This window comes from Lissotriton vulgaris, unplaced genomic scaffold (genome assembly GCF_964263255.1).
Source record: "Lissotriton vulgaris unplaced genomic scaffold, aLisVul1.2 SCAFFOLD_1729, whole genome shotgun sequence".
In the NCBI taxonomy this organism is placed as follows: Eukaryota; Metazoa; Chordata; class Amphibia; order Caudata; family Salamandridae; genus Lissotriton; species Lissotriton vulgaris.
Window position 1 is genome coordinate 355576 of NW_028254431.1, and position 21656 is coordinate 377231.

General features: G+C 45.3%; 1 protein-coding gene across 1 annotated transcript in view; it reads right to left on the reverse strand.

The window, feature by feature from the left end:
- CUNH1orf146 (chromosome unknown C1orf146 homolog) overlaps nucleotides 1-21656 on the reverse strand; it is a 277504-nt gene that overhangs the window by 152920 nt on the left and 102928 nt on the right. The window lies entirely within an intron of this gene.

The window sequence follows — 21656 nt, forward strand, 5'->3', positions numbered from 1 at the left end:
CCACTAAAGAGAAAAAGCAACCCCAAGGGCAGAAGTCAGAGACTGACCAACAGCCCAAGGCTAAAAAGCAAAAATTGGCCGAAAAAACAAAAAAAGGGTAAACAACAACAGTAGAAACAGGAGTCTCGTCCTGCATCTCCAGTGCCTGCGCCTACAGAATGTATTTATGACTTGCGCGATCGCGCGACGATAAAATCACCTGAACGTTTTCAGGTTTCTGAACAACGCTCTCCTCGTTCTTTTCAGGACTCATCGGCCTCATCGACCGGTGGTGGAGGAGGCGACGGAGGTTGGGTGGCCAGCAGGGACGTGAACAGCCCCGCCCCAAAGACAGTAAAGGCAAGCAGGACGATTCAACACCGAAAAGACCCCAGTTTCAGAAAAAGAAAGTTGCCGCTTTAACAGCGAGCTAGGCCACAGATAGTGAGAACGCAGCTTCGGAATCAGACATGGGCTCTGACCTTGCTGGACAGCGCAGCGGAGATTACCATAGTGCAAGAGGCCCTGCGTCCGCTACTGAAGGTGACAGTGACTGACCAATAGGTTGTTGTGGAGACAGCTGACACTAGAGTAGCTCCCCCTGATAGACTTTATAGCATAGTCCTTTTAATTGAAGGTGACATACAGCGTACAATCAAAGGGGTATTTTGGGAAAATCTTACAACTGCCTATGACATTTTGTTAGTGGAGGCTGACTGGCCCCCACCTTTTGTGCTCGCAGCTCCGAGAGGGGAGGAGCTGATCCTCCCTAGTTTCGCGCACACAGTCTCGAAAGAGCATGCGCTGAATTTTGCAGAAGAGTAGGCTAAGGCTCTTGCGCCGGCTTTGTACCGTACACATTGTGGGTGGGATAAATTTCCCCCACACCACGAGATTCCTTTCCGGTCTATGCCACAGCCTCAACCTCAATATCCTATCCGACGTGAAGCTACGGTTTCCGTCGCGGAAATCCTTGAACAATTGGAATATCAAGGTGTAATTGAAACTTGTGTGACACCAATGAATAACCTTCTTTTTACTATGACCAATACCGTTTGGTATTGGATTACCGGCATTTGAACTCGCATTGCCGTACCTGTGCAGTACAGAATACCCACGGCTCTGCTCTTGTGGATGGTCTTGTGCGTAAACGGTTTAAAACCACACTTGACATATCCAACGTTATTTTTTGCCCACAATTTGGACGGACTGAGTTCCCAGTGGACCAGTTTTACCTGTGGCGGCAAACAACGCCAGTATAAAGTTTGCCTATGGGCTATAAAATTAGTCCAGGCGTGTTTGCTGCCCGTATTCTCGCTCTCTTAGATAGGATAGACGCTGATGCGTGTTCGTATGTGGATGACATATATCTCACAGACGACGAGCTTTGGGCGCATCTGTGTCGCGTTGATCGCATTATTTGTAACTTTGCAGACTTTGGTTACAAGTTCAACTTTGCGAAGTCTTACATTGCAGAGTACACAGTGTTGTTCCAGGGCTACGAGCTCAACAATGAAGGCCGAGGCTTGGCTCCTCACTTTTTGAAGAAATGTGCACAAAGGCGCGCTCCTACAACTCTGAAAAAATTACAGTCCTTGCTGGGATTTCTACATTTCGGGCGTACTTATATTCCCGAATATGCCCAGCGTATCAAGCCTTTGTATGCGTTGATACAACCTACTTTTACGAAATCTTGCTGGCTGCCAGAACATTCAGCTATTTTGCAATCTTTGCAGGCTGATCTTCTAGAATATAAATTCTTACAGACTCGTTATAATCACACAAACCGGGTGATAAGAATCATCCCTGGGGCGGTGGGTTTCACGTACCTTACTTTTAACGAAGGAGACACGGTTTGATCAGCGCACGGTCTAGACATAATACATATGCAGCTATGGCCAACTCTGTTTTTTTGGCGCGTTTAATAATGCACTGCGCAGAGCATGCACACACACTTGATGAATATTCGCATGCAGAGAGTTGGTGCAGGAGATGATGTGATCACTTTCTGCTAAGACCAGAGGTATGGGCCTGCCCTTCTAAACCCAAAGAGACCTTCTGTAGATATAATATAATATACTAGCAAGGGAGGGTAAACTGAGGTTCTATTTAGACCTTTTCCCTTTAGCATTTTAACATGCTTTCACCCTTTGTATTGTATGGAATAGGAACTATGCTGCTAACCTTGTTCCATATAATATGTTTGCTTGTATTAGCTAAGATACTGCGCTTGAGAACACTGCATTAGAAATAAATATTTCAAACTTGCATGTGTCATCATTTACTTCTCGTTCTGGACTTATATGTTAGTATAACGGAAGAGTGTTCATGTGTTCCACGTTACCTGAGGTGTTCTAAGTCCATGTTCTGGGTTGTCTAATCATTGGGGGTGTGTAGGAACGAATGAGACACTGATTGCTAGTCTGGTAGGGGATTTTGGATACTGAGGTGAGTTTTGGCACACCCTAATTCACTGAGGTTCCGAGTCTCTATGCACAGTTCTATTTAGGAGCAGAATCCCTGCGACACCATAAACAGAAAAGAACCACAGGTTGTAAAATGGTTTAATGCTGCGTGCTCTAAGACACAAAAAGACCTTAAAAAGGCACTGCATGTGGTCCCCCGTGCTGGGGATCTAATTAGGAAAGCAAGACAAACCTATAAATTAGTAATTGGGAAAAGAAGAGTTAAGAAGCCTTGCTTGGGATGACCTGGAGAGAGCTGGTTGCCCTCAAGGACTCCAGAGGCTTTAGGGAAGTCATTAACCGCCCACTTTTTAAAGAAGAGGTTAGGAACATGGAATAATTAATAACTGAAGATGCATGGGTAGTCCATTTCTCAATTTTTTTTAATCCCGAGGGTGTATCATTGCAAGACCAAAAAGAAGACTTAGCGGTTAATTCTGCAACTGCAAACCAATTGAGTCTGTCCATTACGGTTGGTGAGGTTGAAGATGCATTGCTGAAGGGCATTTCTGCAAAAGCCCCAGGGCCAGACGGTGTCCCTCTAGATATGTTTAAATGTAATTCGATATTATGGGCATCGTGACTGGCAAATGTTTTTAAATCGGTAATAGTGGGCCGCATCCCTGATTCTTGGAAAGAAGCCGTGGTGGTCCCAATATACAAGAAGGGCAGTAGGAAGGATCCCACTTGTTACAGGCCTATCTCCCTAATTGACGCAACATGCAAAGTCTTGGGGAGGGTAATTCTTGCCCGTCTTGAGCTTTGAGCTAATGAGTCTGGCCTGATATCCCATTCACAATACGGCTACCAAAAGGGGATGGGTACAAATGAACAATGCCTCTATTTGTCCTTAGCCATGGGTAAGTACATGAAGGCCAAGCGAGGATCGATCCACTTGGCCTTCATGAACTTATCCAGTGCATCTGACACAGTTAATAGGGGGAAGCTGTGGGTACTCATGGAAAAGGTGGGCTTTGAAGAGGCACTCATTACCCTCTTACGTAGGATGCATTTATCTACCTCTGTTTCCATACGTTATGGACCAGTAGGAGAAAAATCTAGGTCCATCGTATCCACAGAGGGCGTACGTCAGGGATGCATTTTGACCCCCTTTTTATTTCTTTTATACACAAATGGGGTGGAGAAATTCCTAATAGTGCAGCACTAGGATTATCCGACTGTAGGAGGAAATCCGGTTCCCCTGCTATCATACGCGGATGACACCTTATTAATGACCTTGACGGCCAATAGTCTACAAAAAGCCCTGATTGCTTTTACTGATTTTATGTCGGAGTTGGATCTTAAGGTCAATTTTAATAAGTCTTTTATTATGATCTGTGGCCGAAAAAACACAAAAACAAGGAAATTTGTGGTAAACTGTAGAAACATTGAAAAGGTCCTTTCTTTTACATATTAGGGAATGGTTTTTTTTTTCGATTGCGACTAGGGCCCAACAGACCAGCAGAATCATAGAGGGCCTGTTTCGCTTTGCGTCCAAATTAGGTCATAAGCCAGTGGCAGAAATTCTTACCTTCTATAAATCAAAATGTCGGTCAGTTATAACCTATGGGGCAGGAGTATGGAGAAGTAAAAAAAAACAGTCAATTGCAAATTTTGGAAAATACATTTATAAAAAGATTGTTGATGGTTCCCACCAGCTCTCTTACAAAACTTTGCCATTCAGAATTGGGATTGGATTTTGTTGAAGATAGAGTCAAAATCGCGCCCCTGATTTTATGGGGGAAAGTGTGGTCATTGGAAGAGTTATCATTTACCAGAGCTATTATAATGGATTGTTTAAGTTTAGAAAATGTTTAGTCTATTCCATGGCTCTGCTATGTCAAAAATGTTTTAAGTAAGATTGGCCTAGGACATTTTTTTGAAAAATCCAGATGGCACACCATCTAATACAAAACCAATGATTAAAAATGCCTACTATAATGAGTTTGTTATATCTAACCTGGATGATGAGACCCCATTCTATGGGTCTCCAAATATCCAACAATTTTATTTATCTTTTAGTACCCATACACATTCCCGCTTCCTTCTGACGAGGTTTCGTCTCTGCACATTGCACTTTCTAGCGGACTTTCCTATCCAGGCGAGTTGGTGTGAGAGACTGACTCCCTGTCCATGCAATAATTTAGCCGAGCAAAGCACAATGCACTTTATGCTGTTTTGCACTTTATACAAAGATATAAGAGCACGTTTTATTAGGCCCATTCTGAGGGAAATTGCCCTTTGTTCATACCAGGACGGTTTTAATCATTTACGATTTTTGTCCAATGCCGTCATTCGTTGTGCTGTGTTAAATTTTATTAGAGCTGCTTTGCGAATCAGGATATGCACTGTGATAGGGAAATCGGGGAATAGGGCTTTCAGTAATTTTAAGCTATTTATTTATTCTGACACCCTTGGACTGATATAAAGAAATTGGTAGCCTACAGAAAACCTTGCTTTGGAACTATGTATGCTGTTTGGTTACACTTAGGATTTGCAAAATGTAATATGGAATCATTTTTAAGCATTGTATACATTTTATTATTGTAATCATGAACTTTTATGATTCGTAAGAATCAAATAAAGTTTTTTGAATGAATGACAAGTACACAATAATTATACCTGTGCTCATATTCAGACATAATTATTCTTACACAGTATATAGTAGCCGTTTCCAGAATCTACCGCCTCTCAGCATGACACAAACTTTTTTTTTCGTGTCTGTGCATACTTGTGACCACGCAAAAAACTCACTTACCTATAGACATGCATGCACCTACCATCATGCATGACCTTTCGAAAAAAACTTATGTTTACAGCATGTCCACGTATGATTAATGGGATGTATTTATAAATATTCCGACTCATAAAAGGCACCAGAAAATGGCAATGAGCACATCATGTACACCAGGATAATGAAGCTAATCATGGCATTGTTTCCCTATATGTTGTGTATATCCTTCACATTGTATTTGTTTTTTCTTACAGATATTAACCAGTAACTGGGTCCGTAAGTACGGCTACACCACCACATACACAGCACACCTTAGTGTGTGTGATGATAATTATTTACATGGCTACCTGCACTTTTGTAGCCACCTCACTATTTCACGTTCTTTTGGTCCTGAAGAAAGCCTTATGACTATTGAAGAGGCTGAAACATGTCAACCAGCATTTAGGGGATATTGAAGACCCATTTTTCATCTTCACTATATCCCCGCTTTTGATTTTAGACGTGCCCTAGGACCCTATGAATAAATCATTTTCCGTTTGGGCATCCTAGAGACACTTTTAACAGCACCACTTTTTGAGCACACACCTCACTTTCAAATCAAAAAAACCCGCTCCGCTGTAACTCAGTCGTTAAAGCACAGCTGGGTTGCACTGGGTAGCCCAGCTGGGAACCCAATGATGAAGCATGCCACCAACTAGGTTGGTGGGTGAGGGTTCTTCTTACAAATCCATTGGGTTTTTGTACTCCATGCTTTGCAGTGAGTTGGTAAAACCAAACGGATTAATTAGTGGGTCCGTCCACGATATTGCATTTATTATACTTCAGGGGATGCACCCCGCTGTCCTTCCTCGCTCTCTCCCTTTGATTTCTCAACAACTACCAGTGCATCCGGATCAGAATGGCTTCATACCCAATAGGTGCACTTTTTAAATTTACGTAGGTTGTTTTTGTTGATGGACTAGGCAAAAACAAGCGAGGCACATGGTTGGGTGGCTTCACTAGATATAGAGAAAGCGTTTGATACTCTGGGGTGGCACTATTTACGAGAAGTGCTATTGCGATATGGAATAGGACCACACTTTTTGTAGTGGGTATCCTTGCTATATAATTCTCTAACTGCAAGAGTACATGCTAGCTCCATTATATTTGACTGATTTAAAATAGTGTGGGGCACCCACCAAGGTTGTGCCCTGTCAGCAATTATATTCATACTTGTGATGGAACCAATTGCATGTGCGCTCCGTCGGCGAGCACCGGACTGGGGAATAAGGGCATACGATCAATTGCATGTAGTCTCACAATACACTGATGCTGTCTAGATATACCTGTGTGACAATGCAACATACTCGCCTGAACCAATGATATTACTAGAAAAATTCAGAAACGTATCAGGTCTAAAGGTTAATTAGGACAAGTCACTTTTATTTCTGATAACGCACTTGAATCCTGAACAGAAAAGGGCACTCCCTGTTATGCCGCTACCCTGGTCCTGTGACACTTTTAAATACATAGGCATCCAAGTTTACCACACACCAGTGGAATTATTAGACGGGAACCTAGGTAAGATGTTGAAAGGCACCAGATCCACCCTCCCGTTTTGGACAGAGCTACCATTATCACCCATGGGCCGAATCGCCATCTCTAAAATGCTATTGCTACCAAGATTATTGTACTTTTTGCAGCCCTCCCACTACAGGTACCCCAGAAAAATTTCCAAGACTCATTGTTGATAGCTCGTATATCGGGTAAGAACAGGAAACAGGTCTCATCCAGGAAATTATACGCACAGTTATCAGAGGGAGGTCTGGGAGCCCTGACTTCTGAGTATTATTACGCAGCCGCACAGTTACGGTGGCCAATGCGATGGATAGCAGGCCAAAATACAACTGACTGGAGCAATGTGCAAATACAATTCGCTCAACTGGGATCCTAGTGTGGCTACTAGGTACTGAGACTAAGATACATCGGAAGTAATCTATTGATGTCCACAGCCAAGCTTTGCTGGCATCATTATTTGCATAAGAAGAGTCCCCTACTCCTGTATTCACCGGCCCTGCCACTCTGGGTCATGTATTGCACGGCCACAGACCAGATGCGATAGATGGACAAAAGCAGGACTCACCACGTGTGGCGACATGCTTACTGACTCTATTCCTACCATATTCAACGCTCTAGTAGATGACTATGGGATACACCCAGGCTCCTTTCTACTGTATACCTCATTCACAAATCAATTATGAGTGGTATGGAAAATGACACACGAAGAACCAGAGAGTCAAGACTGCTTAAAACACTCCTTACGCATGGTACTGCCGGCTGAGCAATCCCAAGGCTTTATACCTCACTATGTCAAGATAGAACACCCCCGTTAACGACTTTACAGGCTTATTGGGATGAGGAATTATTAATTACATTGACTGACAAGCAATGGACACAGTGTCTGGGAATCCCTAACATCATCTCAGTCAATGCAATGCTGAAGTATACCCAATTCATGTACCTTCATCACACCTATCTCAATTCTCATAGGATAGCCAGGATGTATCAAGGCTCCAAAGACACTTGCCCTCAGTGTGACGCCCATGTGGCCACACTTAAGCATATGATGTGATCATGCACGAGAATAACCGCATACTGGACAGAAGGATTAGTTACTTACCTGTAATCCTAGTTCTCTTCCAGGGGTATACTCATTAAAGTCATAAGCACTGAATTATCTCTGCCCATGAGCGGGAACCCGGAACACAAACAATATACATATATGTGTAAATATAACCAAAAGTACATAGTACTAACTAATAATACACATATACATGTATAATACCATAATATGCAGCCCAACATATATACATAGGCTAATAAAACCAAACCTTACACACGTTCTGAAGCATGAAAATATGCTGTATATAAATGCAATAAACAGGCATGAGCCTAAAATGCATTTCATAACTATGAAAAACCTTTTATTTTCATCAAAGAACCTGTTGTAAACAGTTATTAGCCTAAAAGGCTGCATATGAAAAAATGTCTGTGTACAGAAAATCAGACTGGCACCCTGCCTTTAAGGCCCCAGACAATCTGCACACTTTGCCTTTAAGGCCTCCAGGAGAACTCTGTTCCCATCATGCACCACAGGTGACAGGTCAGTTCTTTTGTACGGTACAGTAAACTTTAGCAGGAATCTGCACTTAAAAACCTTCATAATGCATATTGAAAAGACACACCTCAATGCTACTGTTCGCCCGGGGAGGCGGGAGGGTGCTTATGACTTTAATGAGTATACCCCTGGAAGAGAACTAGGATTACAGGTAAGTAACTAATCCTTCTCTTCCAGGGGATACTCATTAATAGTCATAAGCACTGAATAGAGTAGCAAGCTCATACCCACCAAAAGCGGGCGAACAGATACATGCATAGCCACACTTTTAAACCATAGTGTTCAGCTAGAATTAGCAAACAAATTTCTGAGGGATGCTTGTCCCACTTGTGCATCAAACTGCGCATCAGAATCTGGACAGTAATGGCATGTAAACGTATGCACTGAACGCCAAGTAGCTGCTTTACTTATCTCTGACATAGCCACATTCCTAAGGAGAGCTGTGGTAGAAGCTTTCCCCCTGGTAGAATGCGCCCTAGGTCTACCTGATAAAGACTTGTGGGCCAGCTGATAAGCCAGTAGGATACATGACACTATCCATCTAGAAATGGATCTCTTGGACGCTGCCAAACCAGTATTCGTAGGACCATAGTTCACAAAAAGACGGTCCGTGTGCCTCAAAGACTTTGTTTTATCTAAGTAAAATTTCAAAACCCTTTTCAGATCTAATGAATGTAGAGCCCGTTCAGCCGGACTCAAAGGGTTTGGGAAGAAAGTAGGCAATGTTATGGTTTGATTAATATGAAAATCCGACACCACCTTAGTCAGGAAAGCCGGATGAGTTCTGAGCACCACTCTGTTTCCATGAAAAACAGTATACGGTTCATTGCAACACAGTGCCTGGATTTCGCTCACCCTACGAGCAGAAGAGATGGCCACCAGGAACGCTACTTTTCAAGATAAGTGTTGTAAAGACGCTTTATATATGGGCTCAAAGGGGGGACCCATTAACTTAGTCAACACCACATTAACCTCCCACGGTGGAGAAGGAGACCTGACTGGAGGATACACCTTCCTTAACCCTTCTAGAAAATCCTTCACCACAGGCATCCGAAAGAAAGAGATCTGTTTTGGCGATTTTCTATAAGCAGTTATTGCAGCAAGATGAACTTTGATGGAACTAAACTGCAAACCAGATTCAGCAAGGTAAAGTAGATAAGGCAAGATCACCTGTTCTTGACCATGAATAGGGTCAAGACCTTTACTCTGACACCAAAGGTAAAAGCGTTTCCACTTAAAGCTGTAGGATTGTCTTGTAGAAGGCCGCTTTGCCTCCTTAAGGATGTTCATGCACTCCGGATTCAGCTGTAAGTGCCCGTACTTCAGGAGCCATGCTGCCAAGCGCAGGGAGGGCAGATTGGGATGAAACACTCGCCCCTCCTGTTTGGACAGAAGATCCGGGCGACAAGGCAATCTCCTGTGTGGCATTATTGACAACTGAAGGAGATCTGGGAACCACCACTGGTGTGGCCATTCTGGGCAAATCAGTATCAATCTGGAGTCGGTCTTGTACAACCGATTGATCACTGCTGGTATCAACGGTGTCGGTGGAAAGGCGTACAGCAAGTTTTGACACCAGTCTATCAAAAGGGCATTCCCTTGAGACCCTTTCTGGGAGAACCTGGACACGAAGACGGGGCATTTTGTGTTTGCCGCGTCTGCGAACAGATCGATGTCTGGTGTTCCCCAAGACTGGAAAATGATGTGCGCGACGTCTTCGTTGAGAACCCAGTTGTGCGCTTCGACGAAGTCTCTGCTGAGGTCGTCCGCCTGTGAGTTGAGACTCCCTGGTAGGTGAACTGCTGTTATGGACAGGTCACGTGCAAGTAACCAATGCCAGATGGTCTGGGCTTCTATGGACAGAGTCCTGCATCTGGTTCCCCCCTGCTTGTTTAAGTAATACATTGTAGTTGTATTGTCTGTTTGCACCAGGAGGGACCGAGTCTGTAGAGATGGAGCCAGGGACTTGAGAGCAAGATGGACCGCTCTGAGTTCGAGTAGATTGATGTGATATCCTTTCTCGAAGTCTGACCATAGCCCTTGTACCTGCAGAGAGCCCATATGTGCCCCCCAACCTTGGAGAGATGCATCTGTGATCAGAGTCTGCGTTGGTGGGTCCTGATGAAAAGGAACTCTCTTCATCAAGTGTGCCTTCTTCATCCACCACCGGATGAAATCTCTTGCAGACTGTTGGAGATGAATTCGATCCTCCCAGCATCCCATCCTCTGTTTCCACTGATCTTCCAGACACTGCTGTAGAGGACGCATCTGCAAACGTGCGTTTGGCACGATGAAGATGCACGATTCCATGGACCCCAGGAGAGAGGACACTTGCCGAACTGTTGGATGTGCAGACTGAAGGAGAAGCAAACACTTCGCCTTGATGGATGACCACCTCTCCTCCGAAGGACACATGTTTTCTTCTTCCGTGTCCAGTTGAGCACCCAGGTAGTGGATCTTCTGGGTGGGGTTCATTATGGACTTCTTGTAGTTGACTTGCAGACCCAACTTGCACATGAGCTGGAGGCATATCGATAGATGTTCTTCCAGTAGCGATGGGGATGAACTCTTCAGAAGCCAGTCGTCTAAGTACGGATATATGAAAATCCGTCTCTTTCGAAGACAAGCCGCCACTACCGGCATACATTTAGAAAATGTTCTGGGAGCTGATCTCAGGCCAAAAGGGAGTACTGCGTACTGATAATGATGAGCCGCTACTTGAAACCTGAGAAACTTGCAATGTTTTCTGGACACCAGAATATGAAAATAAGCATCTTTCAGATCGATGGAGCACATCCAATTCCCCTGGTGTAATTGAGGGAAGATCTGATGAAGAGCCAGCATTCGAAACCTCTCCTTCCGAATGAATTTGTTCAACCGTCTCAAATCCAGAATGGGTCTGAACTCCGTATCTGGACCTTTTTTCTTTACGAGAAAGAATCAAGAGTACAGGCCTTGACATCTCTGCTGAGATGGTACTGGTTCTATGGCCTTCTTCTTCAGCAGGACGTTCGCTTCCTGTTGTAAACGCTTTATATTCCACTGTACCATCTTTAGAGGACGCATGACAGGGGGTGGCTTCTTGAACCTCAAAAGGTACCCGCTCTGAATTATACCCAACAGCCATCTGTCCTTTGTGATCTGTTTCCACTCGTCCAGATAACACACAATACTTCCTCCAACCGGAGTGGCACACGGTTGTGGAGGAAGCCTCCGTTCATTGTTTTTGAGGCTGCTTGGTAGCAGATGATTGCTGCCTATTTCCATTGCCTCTGCCTCGTCCAGGTCGTCGCTGTTGGAATTGCGACCTCTGTTGATTCTGGCCTTGATTTTGCGAAGACCAATTCATCTGTTGGCTCCTCTGCTGAAAAGATCTCTTGTCAAAAGGACGAAAATTACCCCGTCGTTTAAATTCTTTCTTTCCCGGCCTTAAGCGTGTCCAACTCCACTTTCATTTTAGACATCTCGTCGTCAGAGTGAGATCCAAACAGAGTCGAACCATTAAACGGTAAATTTACCATTTTCCTCTGAGCCTCAGGCTTTAGCCCCGTAAGGTGAAGCCAAACTGAACGTCTAGCACAAACACCGTGTGCATAACCATGAGCTGACAGATCCGCCGCATCAGCAGCCGCACTAATGCTCTGGTTAGCCACCAATCCTCCTTCTTCCACTATTTCCAGGAAGTCTTTCTGATCCTCCTTAGGGAGTTTATCCGCAAAACGAGCCACTGAGTCCCAGAGCAGACGATCATAGCGGCCCAATAAGGCTGCCGCACTGGCCACTCTCATGACCGACCCTGAGGTGTTGCACATTCTTCGCCCCAAGGAATCCATACTCTTACTATCCTTTTCAGGTGGAGCAGAAGAGGTAGATGCTGCAGAATGCGCTTTTCTGACTGCCGCCACAATAAGTGAGTCTGGAGGTGGGTCAGAACGCAAAAATAAAGGTACTTCTTCAGGAGCCTTGTACTTCTTTGCAATTATTATTATTATTAGCGGGTTTGTATCGCGCTAGGATCATCTCCCGGAGGAGTATCTCCGCGCCTTTGAGAAACCTTTCAGCTTGTAACAATAGGTAGGCAGATGGTAGTAATTAATTAGGAAATAAAAAGGTTTTTAACTGTTTCCTAAATAGGAGATACTCCTGACAGAGTCTCAAAGAGAGAGGAAGGCTGTTCCACAATCTTGGTCCGGCAATGGACAAAGCTCTTCCACCTTGTCTGGTCTTTCTGGCTCTTGGAACTTGTAAAAGACCTTGTTCACTGGATCTCAAGGATCGAGCGGGCCTATAGAGAGAGAATCTATTGTTTAGATACTCTGGGCCTTTGTTCTGGAGACTTTTATGTATAGTGCATCCTATCTTGTATTTCACCCTTTGTTTGATAGGCAACCAATGTAGGGTGTTCAGGAGAGGCTTCGATGGTGTGCGGGGAGGCTGATTTAGGACAAGACGGGCCGCCGTATTCTGGACTACCTGCAATCTCGCAATAACTCCCTCGTTGGCTGACAGGAGCAGCCCGTTGCAGTAGTCCAGTCGACTCAGTATAAGGGCCTGCACTAACGTTCTCCTAGTTGTGTCAGGGAGCAAGGGGAAGACTTTCCTCAGCATGGCGATCACATGGAAGCATGAACCCACTACTTGATTGCTGTTTTGTTTTAAAGAAAGTTCCTGGTCCAGTCGTACACCGAGATTTTTTACCACCTGCTTTGGCTCTGGGACTGGGCCGAGGTCTTGCGGCCACCAGTCAGGTGACCATAGGAGCTTTGCCTCACCGAACAGCATCACTTCCGTTTTTGCCACATTGCATTGCAGGAAGTTTGATGCCATCCAGTGGGCTACTGCCTTCATCCCCAAGGAAAAAGAGTTCCTGACCGTATCCGTAAGATTTTTAAACGGGAAGAGGAGTTGAGTGTCATCCGCGTATGACATAGGGATGAACCCATGGGATCTCATGATGTTAGCCAGGGGGGCCACATAGATATTAAACAGGGTCGGGCTTAAGCAAGACCCCTGTGGCACCCCCTTTGAGATCCCCAACTCCTCTGACCGGTAAGCACCCAAGGTGACAGTCTGGGTGCGGTCGGTCAGGAAACTCCTCAGCCATGCCAGAGCTACACCTTCCAGACCGATGTTAGCAAGTCTGGTGGTCATGATGTCATGAGACACGGTGTCGAACGCCGCAGACAGATCCAGCAGAACCAGGATGACGGAATAACCCCCATCCTGGTACATACGTAGATCGTCTGCGACTGACAGCAAGGTGGTCTCGGTGCTGTGTCTCGGCCTGAAGCCCGACTGAGAGGGATCCAGTCCCTGTGTCTCCTCAACAAATCTGGACAGATGTCCATTAACGAACTTCTCCATCATCTTGCCCATAAAGGGGAGGAGAGAAATGGGTCGCAGGTTGGCAAGATCCGTCCAAGGAATGGTGGTATTTTTCCTTAGCGGTCTTACCAATGCCCGTTTCCAATCTCTCGGGACTTCTCCCGTGCTTAGAGACAGATTGATCAGTTTCTGTATATCTGGACCAAGAATATCAGCCAGCATAGGCATGATCCGGGCGGGAACAGTATCCTGCGGACTACCGCTCTTGATTACTTTAATAAGGGAGGTGACTTCTTCCAAAGAAATAGGGGGAAAGTTTTTTAAACGATTGGCCAGTGTGTTCTGCTGAATACTGTTATGAGGGAGGTTATTAGGATCGGCCACTTCCATAGATTTAGTGGCTAATATCTTAGCATAAATCGTGTCAATTTTATTCATAAAAAAGGAAGAAATCCTATCACATAATTCTTGGGAAGCAATCTCCGCCGTTTCGCATGCTACAGGCTTGGTAAAAGTTTGCAGAATTTGAAAAAGAACTTTGGAGTCCTTCCCAGCCTCTGCAAGTTGCATCGCAATGTGGCTTTTCCGAGCCAACCTTATTGCCTTATAATAGGATCTAAGGGATGATAAGTAGCATTGTTTATCCTCCGGCTTCCGAGAATGTCTCCACACTTTTTCAAGCTTCCTGGTCTTTTGTTTCATGTGTCTCAGGTCTTCGGAGTACCAGACTTCTTGTCTGGCTGCTTGGCGGGGTTTATACATTTTAAATGGTATGGTGTCATCAATTGCTTCATTTATGGCATTTGTAAAGCGATAGAGCTCAGTTGGCATTATTCCCTCATGCTCATTAATTATAGGGGCTTGATAAGCCTCTCGAAAGGTGTCCTGTGTAAGTTTGTGCCATGGTCTTCTTTTGGTCGGCAAGGCAGTCGGTACACTTGATTTACACATGGGCTTAGTATAAAATTTTAAAATATAATGATCAGTCCATTCTGCTTGAATGGGGGATGGGCACATATTTAAAAATGAGTTGGAGAACACCAAGTCCAACGTATGGCCTGCCTCATGTGTAGGTCCCTGGTTCATTTTTTTCAGACCTAGATGTTCCATATCAGTGAGAAGTGTTCTGGCCTCCATGCAGGTCTCCAGTTCACTGTGGAAGTTGAAATCCCCAACTAATAGGAAAATCTGATTGTTTGAGATGAATGGAGCCAGGACCTCCATAAGTGTGATCGAAAAATCCACACTCGAGCCAGGGGGTCGATATAAAATCGCACCCCTTCTGTTCTCCCCGGAAGTGGAGCTAAGTTTGAAAATCATTAATTCCATCAGGGGAGTGCTAATTTCCTCCAATGTCGTAACAGTTAGATCCTCCCTATATACGATTGCTATTCCTCCACCTGTTTTATATGGGCGGTCCAGTCTAGAGATCTTATAGCCCATCGGGACACCCAAAGTAACAGCTGGGGCAGAATGAGGCTTGAGCCAGGTCTCCGTTAAAAAACAGAGATCAGGCTTCTCTGTAGATATCAGGTCCCACACCTGAGAAGCATGCTTTGATAGTGAACGTACATTGCATAACAAGTGTTTGCTTCCTATGGGATTGGAATCCTTGGTAGTCTTTACTGGGCCGGTATTAGATATTAGACAAGACATTGCGGGTGACACTCGCAAGGGGCTCTTGGCCACTAACTCAGAGCTGAAATGTATAGAACAAATAGGGCAAGTAAAAGAGCCTTCTAATTTAGATGGGAGGGTAACGGCACATGTATAGGGCATACTGGGACGTAAATCCCATAGTACCTTAGATGGATATATGATGCGGGCGGCATCAGGAATCCTCGTAGAGATTGATAAAACAGCCATGGTACCCCGCCCCTAGCCCCGTCCAGGCACGGACGGGCACAGACGGGCTTCTCTCTGGCTTGTCTCAGGCGCGTCCTCAGGCACTCCCCTGCGCGCGACCGCTGCGCGCTCAGAGCGACGAGAGGGCTAAATAGCCCCTCCTTGTGGGAGGCTAGACCGCTACCTGATCCACTAGCGGAAGTGAGGAAGTTTGTCAGGCTCTTACCTGTCCGCCCTCCGCTCTACGGCAATAATTGCCGAGTCGGACCGGGGCGGGCAGGCTACAACATCGAGCACTGACTGCAGAGTGCAGGAAAGTATTTAAAATCACCCCCAGTACACTACATAGCATGCGCACAGAATCTTATTCTATGTGCAGGTCAAGCGGATGGTTTTCAGATCAACCAGACGACGTAATTAAAATGTATTTAAAATCCTGATTGCAGACAGTTAATACCTCGTTCCTATGTACCTGACCTGGTACAGGCTGACTGTCCTCGAGTAGAACGGGTAGACACTGCCACTGTCAACCCTATCCACGGACAGCGCGCAGCTCCTCGCTGCCTAAATAGCCCCTCCTTGTGGGAGGCTAGACCGCTACCTGATCCACTAGCGGAAGTGAGGAAGTTTGTCAGGCTCTTACCTGTCCGCCCTCCGCTCTACGGCAATAATTGCCGAGTCGGACCGGGGCGGGCAGGCTACAACATCGAGCACTGACTGCAGAGTGCAGGAAAGTATTTAAAATCACCCCCAGTACACTACATAGCATGCGCACAGAATCTTATTCTATGTGCAGGTCAAGCGGATGGTTTTCAGATCAACCAGACGACGTAATTAAAATGTATTTAAAATCCTGATTGCAGACAGTTAATACCTCGTTCCTATGTACCTGACCTGGTACAGGCTGACTGTCCTCGAGTAGAACGGGTAGACACTGCCACTGTCAACCCTATCCACGGACAGCGCGCAGCTCCTCGCTGCCTAAATAGCCCCTCCTTGTGGGAGGCTAGACCGCTACCTGATCCACTAGCGGAAGTGAGGAAGTTTGTCAGGCTCTTACCTGTCCGCCCTCCGCTCTACGGCAATAATTGCTGAGTCGGACCGGGGCAATCCCAGAAGGACCTGAACCCACCGTGGCCGGGGTTAGGAATGTTCTCATTGCTGGTTCTATCAACCCGGGCACTAACAGCAGAAGAGGCCTGCCAGTCGTCTTGTGATGCAGGGTTTCAAAGATGACTGACGTTGCCAATTGGGGACCTGCCATCTTGATGTTGAACTTATTCGCCCCACGACATAACACATCATTAAATGTGCTCAAATCATCCACGGGAGACACTCTGGAAGGAGGAGTAGATGATATAGTGGGAGAATAGTCTCCATATGAAGATTTTGAAGAAGACGAAGATGACGTAGAAGATGGTGAAGGGGTTCTACGCCGTCTCTGTGGAGTTGCTGATCGCTGCCTCCTACGCTCCCTCGAACGTGATCTCTCTCTCACTAGGGATTTCGAGCGTGATCTTCTATGCAGCTCCGACTGAGGGACCGGAGCCCTCTTTTCCATTAGTCCTACATCGGGACGCATCTTCCAATGTCTAAGACTTTCCAGCCACCTCGGTGACATGTTGATAGGTCGCTCTGCACGCTCATGTGAAGCCTCAGGTGAAACCTGCACAATATGCAGTCCTGCTGAAGACTTGGAGGCTCTGGAGACTACACTGTGCTCAGAGACCAATGAGCCAGATGGAGTCCGCTGTCTGGGCACCAATTGTCTGTCATCTGACACGTGCCCTGAAGTCGAACCAGAGTGAGCCACCACAGAAGAGTCCTGGTGCACTGCCTCTTGAAACACCGCAGACCTGTCGTCTTGCTGATCCTGCGGTAAAGATGCCACTAAAGGTTGTGGACTTATTTCTGACCTCGACAAAGACCTAAGTGAGGCCCGAGAGGCTGGTCTTGATAGTCTCGAAGCCGACCTGTGTTCAGGTGGGGGACACCTAGACACTCCATGCTTCGAGCCCGAAGCAAGCTTCGACGTCGACCTACGTCGCGATGGAGACCTTGACCTTCTCTTTTTAGGTCTCGACGTCGAATCCTTCGATGCCGTTCTTCCTCTCGACGTCGACCTTTTCCTCGACGACGACGTACGTCTCTCTCTCGACCTCGGTCTATCCTTCGACGTCAATCGATGACTCCCTCTCGACGTCGACACTTTTCCCTTCGACGTCGACACACGATCCTTCGACGTCGGACGCCTCTCTTCCCTCGACGTCGATCTCTCACGATCCTTCGACGTCGAACGTTGCGCCCCCGACGTCGTCCTTACTGCAATCGACACCAGATGTCTTGACGTCGAAAAGGATTTCGACGGCGACTGTCGAGATGCTGAACCTTGCCTCACCGGCGAAGTCCTCAACGTCGATGGAGCCCTCTTCGACGCCGACTATGCTGACGGCGATCTGGATCTCGACGTCGAGCGCACCTTTTTTGACGGCGACGCTCCCTGGAGTCGATGTTTTTTAGTTCTACCTTCTGGAGACGCTGATCTTCGATGTTTAGGTTGAGAAGATGGCTTAGCAGATGATAACAAGCCCTTGGAACTCTTCTCACCACGGTTTTCTCTCTCCAGAAGGCCCAGAAACCTAATTTTCTCCCTTTCTCTTAAAGTCCTATTAGAAAGGTTGAGGCAGTGATAACACTCTTCCACCTTATGAGAAGCTGGAAGACACACCACACAAACAGAGTGTGGATCAGTTTTTGACATCTTCTTCCCACAGGAAGGACATTTGTAAAATAAAGGTGGCATTCTGACTAAAAAAACAGTTTAGTCAGAAAAAGATAGTAAACCACCACCAAAGTAATATATTGCCAAAAAATGACAAGAAAAAACCAACTTCTGACAGAAAATACTACAAATGAGCAGAGCTCAAGTTCCAGGTTCCTCACAGAACAAGCCGGAAAAAAAGAACTGACCTAACTGTCACCTGTGGTGCATGATGGGAACAGAGTTCTCCTGGAGACCTTGAAGGCAAAGTGTGCAGATTGTCTGGGGCCTTAAAGGCAGGGTGCCAGTCTGATTTTCTGTACACAGACATTTTTTCATATGCAGCCTTTTAGGCTAATAACTGTTTACAACAGGTTCTATGATGAAAATAAAAGGTTTTTCATGGTTATGAAATGCATTTTAGGCTCATGCCTGTTTATTGCATTTATATACAGCATATTTTCATGCTTGAGAACGTGTGTAAGGTTTGGTTTTATTAGCCTATGTATATATGTTAGGCTGCATATTATGGTATTATACATGTATATGTGTATTATTAGTTAGTACTATGTACTTTTGGTTATATTTACACATATATATGTATATTGTTTATGTGTTCCGGGTTCCCACTCATGGGCGGAGATAATTCAGTGCTTATGACTATTAATGAGTATCCCCTGGAAGAGAAATAGCTGCAATACTGAACTAGGCCACAGGCACGACATTGCAGGTGGATGGACAACATTTTCTGTTGGGGATCACTAAATGCTCACCCAAACGCAAGTCACTAAATAAATATTTAGACCTCGCTCTGTTGGTTGCAAAGCACAGGTTGGCTATGCGTTGGAAGGGCCGGGTGCCTCCTCCTGTCTCGCTTTGGCTTAAAGATCTGCGTAGAGCCCTAGTGGCCGAGCCCAGGAGTTACAATTGGATCGCCCAAGAGTAAATAATCCTCCTGACTGGAGGCATATCTCAGTCATCAAAGCTAAGCTGGTTGATAAACCACCAGCGACTACAGGAGTTTTAGCTGGCCACCACTTTGGTATGGCTGGAATGTGTGGTCCCTCCACTGAGATTAAGCCTAGGAGTAAGATATCCCTCCTAAGCGCAGTACACTTCCTGCCCATGGCACCCTTTTGAGCATGGAAATAAATGTGCACGATATATATGATATATGGTCCCATCCCATGCAAACACCAGACAGCAATCTGACCTTGAACTGTGATATATTCACTGTTATCTAATACACTTAAAGCCGAACTGTAGAGACTCCAACCTCATTGTTACTTCTCAATGTTTTCCTTTTTTTAGATGCTTTAATGTTGTCTTTTTCTGGCTATAAATTGGGTATTTCCTCTTGAATAGGGCACCGGATGAAACTATTGTTGAAACTATATTAGTAAACTGCACCGATACAACTTGTGACACTAAACCAAATGGATGTGATATATCGAAAAAGTTTTTTGACAAGTACGTTATATTTGTTGTATAATGTAAAATTTCAATAAAGAAATATCCACAAAAAAAAGATACCAAGTCACCTTCCTTCAAGAACTCTTGAAAATCTTGTCTGTCCTCCTCTGGCAGTTTTTCAGTAAACGTGTTCAGTAAATCCCACAATGACCGATTGTATCTCCCAACAAAGCAGAAACACATGCCACACTCATAGTTGAGGCTGATGTTTCCACAAATCTTTTTATCAATAGCATCTACTTGCTTGCAATCCTTTCCTGAAGGAAGAAGCAACTGTGTGAGATTTTATTGCAGCTGCTACAATGATTGAATCAGGAGGAGGATCTGCAAAATAATGGGTCCTGGTCAGGAGGTTTATACTTCTTGAGAAGTCAAGATGGAAAATACTTCACTGATGCGGGCATTAGAAATAATTGCATTGCAGGCTCCAAAAAACCAGAAACCAGAGGAATTAGTGATTGTGTAACTGTTCTATGATGCAGAGTCTCAAAGATCTCAGAAGATGATCTTTTGCTAGTAGGAATGTGGAAGTTTAACCTCATTGCTCCTCTTGCCGGGGATGTGTCTTTTAGAGTAGGGAAGTAATCTCTGACTATAGAGCGAGAAGTCATAGACCAAGATGTACATCTCCTTCTTCTAAGTCTAGATCCAGATCTGTGCGATCTTCTAGATCTTGACATGGATCTGGTTCTTGATGTTACCTTAGATCTGGAGCGGTGACGGAATGGACTCCTAGATCTTTAGGGAGAATTATGTGCCGCAGGTGGAAGATGCAAGCTATTTAATTGTCCTATCGGAGTCGCTGGGGCACAGCTGGTGTGCCTGGAGAGAATTGAGGAGATGGTGACCCTCTAGGAGATGGTGTACCCGAAATGTGAATCTCAGTTGTGACTCTTGAAAGAGAATACGTCTGAGAATATTCAGAGTACGACGGGGCACAGGTCTATGTTTTAGACTTGGCAGCCAGCATGGAGAAATGTTCAAAGGCAATCATTATCTGGCCCTAGATGAAGAGCAAGGCCTCGATTCATCTCTCAACGTCAACAGTGGTTTTTCTTTCTGCAGAGGCTTTGCTACTGAGTGCGCTATCGAATGCTTTCCCCTCAAGTCGACAGTATCTTCCCCACTGGTTATGACGTCAATACCTGCTTCTTCGACATCAATAGGACCCTTTGGCGGTGATCTTGACACCAATGTAAGTGGTGACTCAATACCACCTTTGACGGCAAGCACACCGGTAGCTGCTTCATCCTCGATGCCAGGGCTCTCGACAAAAATCGGGAATGCCTCTTTTTTGATGATTGTGTCTTTTACAAGATCTTCCTCTGCAGGAGTCCTTGAAGCGAGAGGGGGGCTCTTTCGAAGAAGAGTGCTGTTCCCCAAGGCCTATTGATGAAACAGCTACTTCTTCTCTCTTGAAGACCATGAAGTCTAATGTTGCCTCTGTATCCCAGATTACGTCTGGAGAATTTCTGGTAATGACCATAGTTCTCAGGATAATGGGACTCCGGCTGACAAACAATAAAGATAGAGTGAGGGTCTGTCTGGGCCTTTTTATTTCCAAAGGAAGGGCACTTCACAAAATGTGAAGGCATTCTTGACAGAAACTAAAAGTCGTTCCTGTCAGAAAAAGGTTCTCTGCACTCTAGGTGTTGAATATGTCGAAAGATATTGAAAGAATTTGGAAAGATTTTCCTGAGTAAAATTGCCAAAAAGGCAGAGCTCAGTGCTCCAGGATCTTAACTGTAGAAGCCGGAAAAATTAACTGACCTAACTGTCACCTGTGAAGCATGAAGGGATACAGGAGTTACTTTGAGGTTCTTAAAGGCACAGTGACAGTTTTCTCTGCTATTCTTTCTATGGCAGCCTATAGGCTAACAATGTCTCATATTCCCTTTCCTTTTCATATACCTTTGT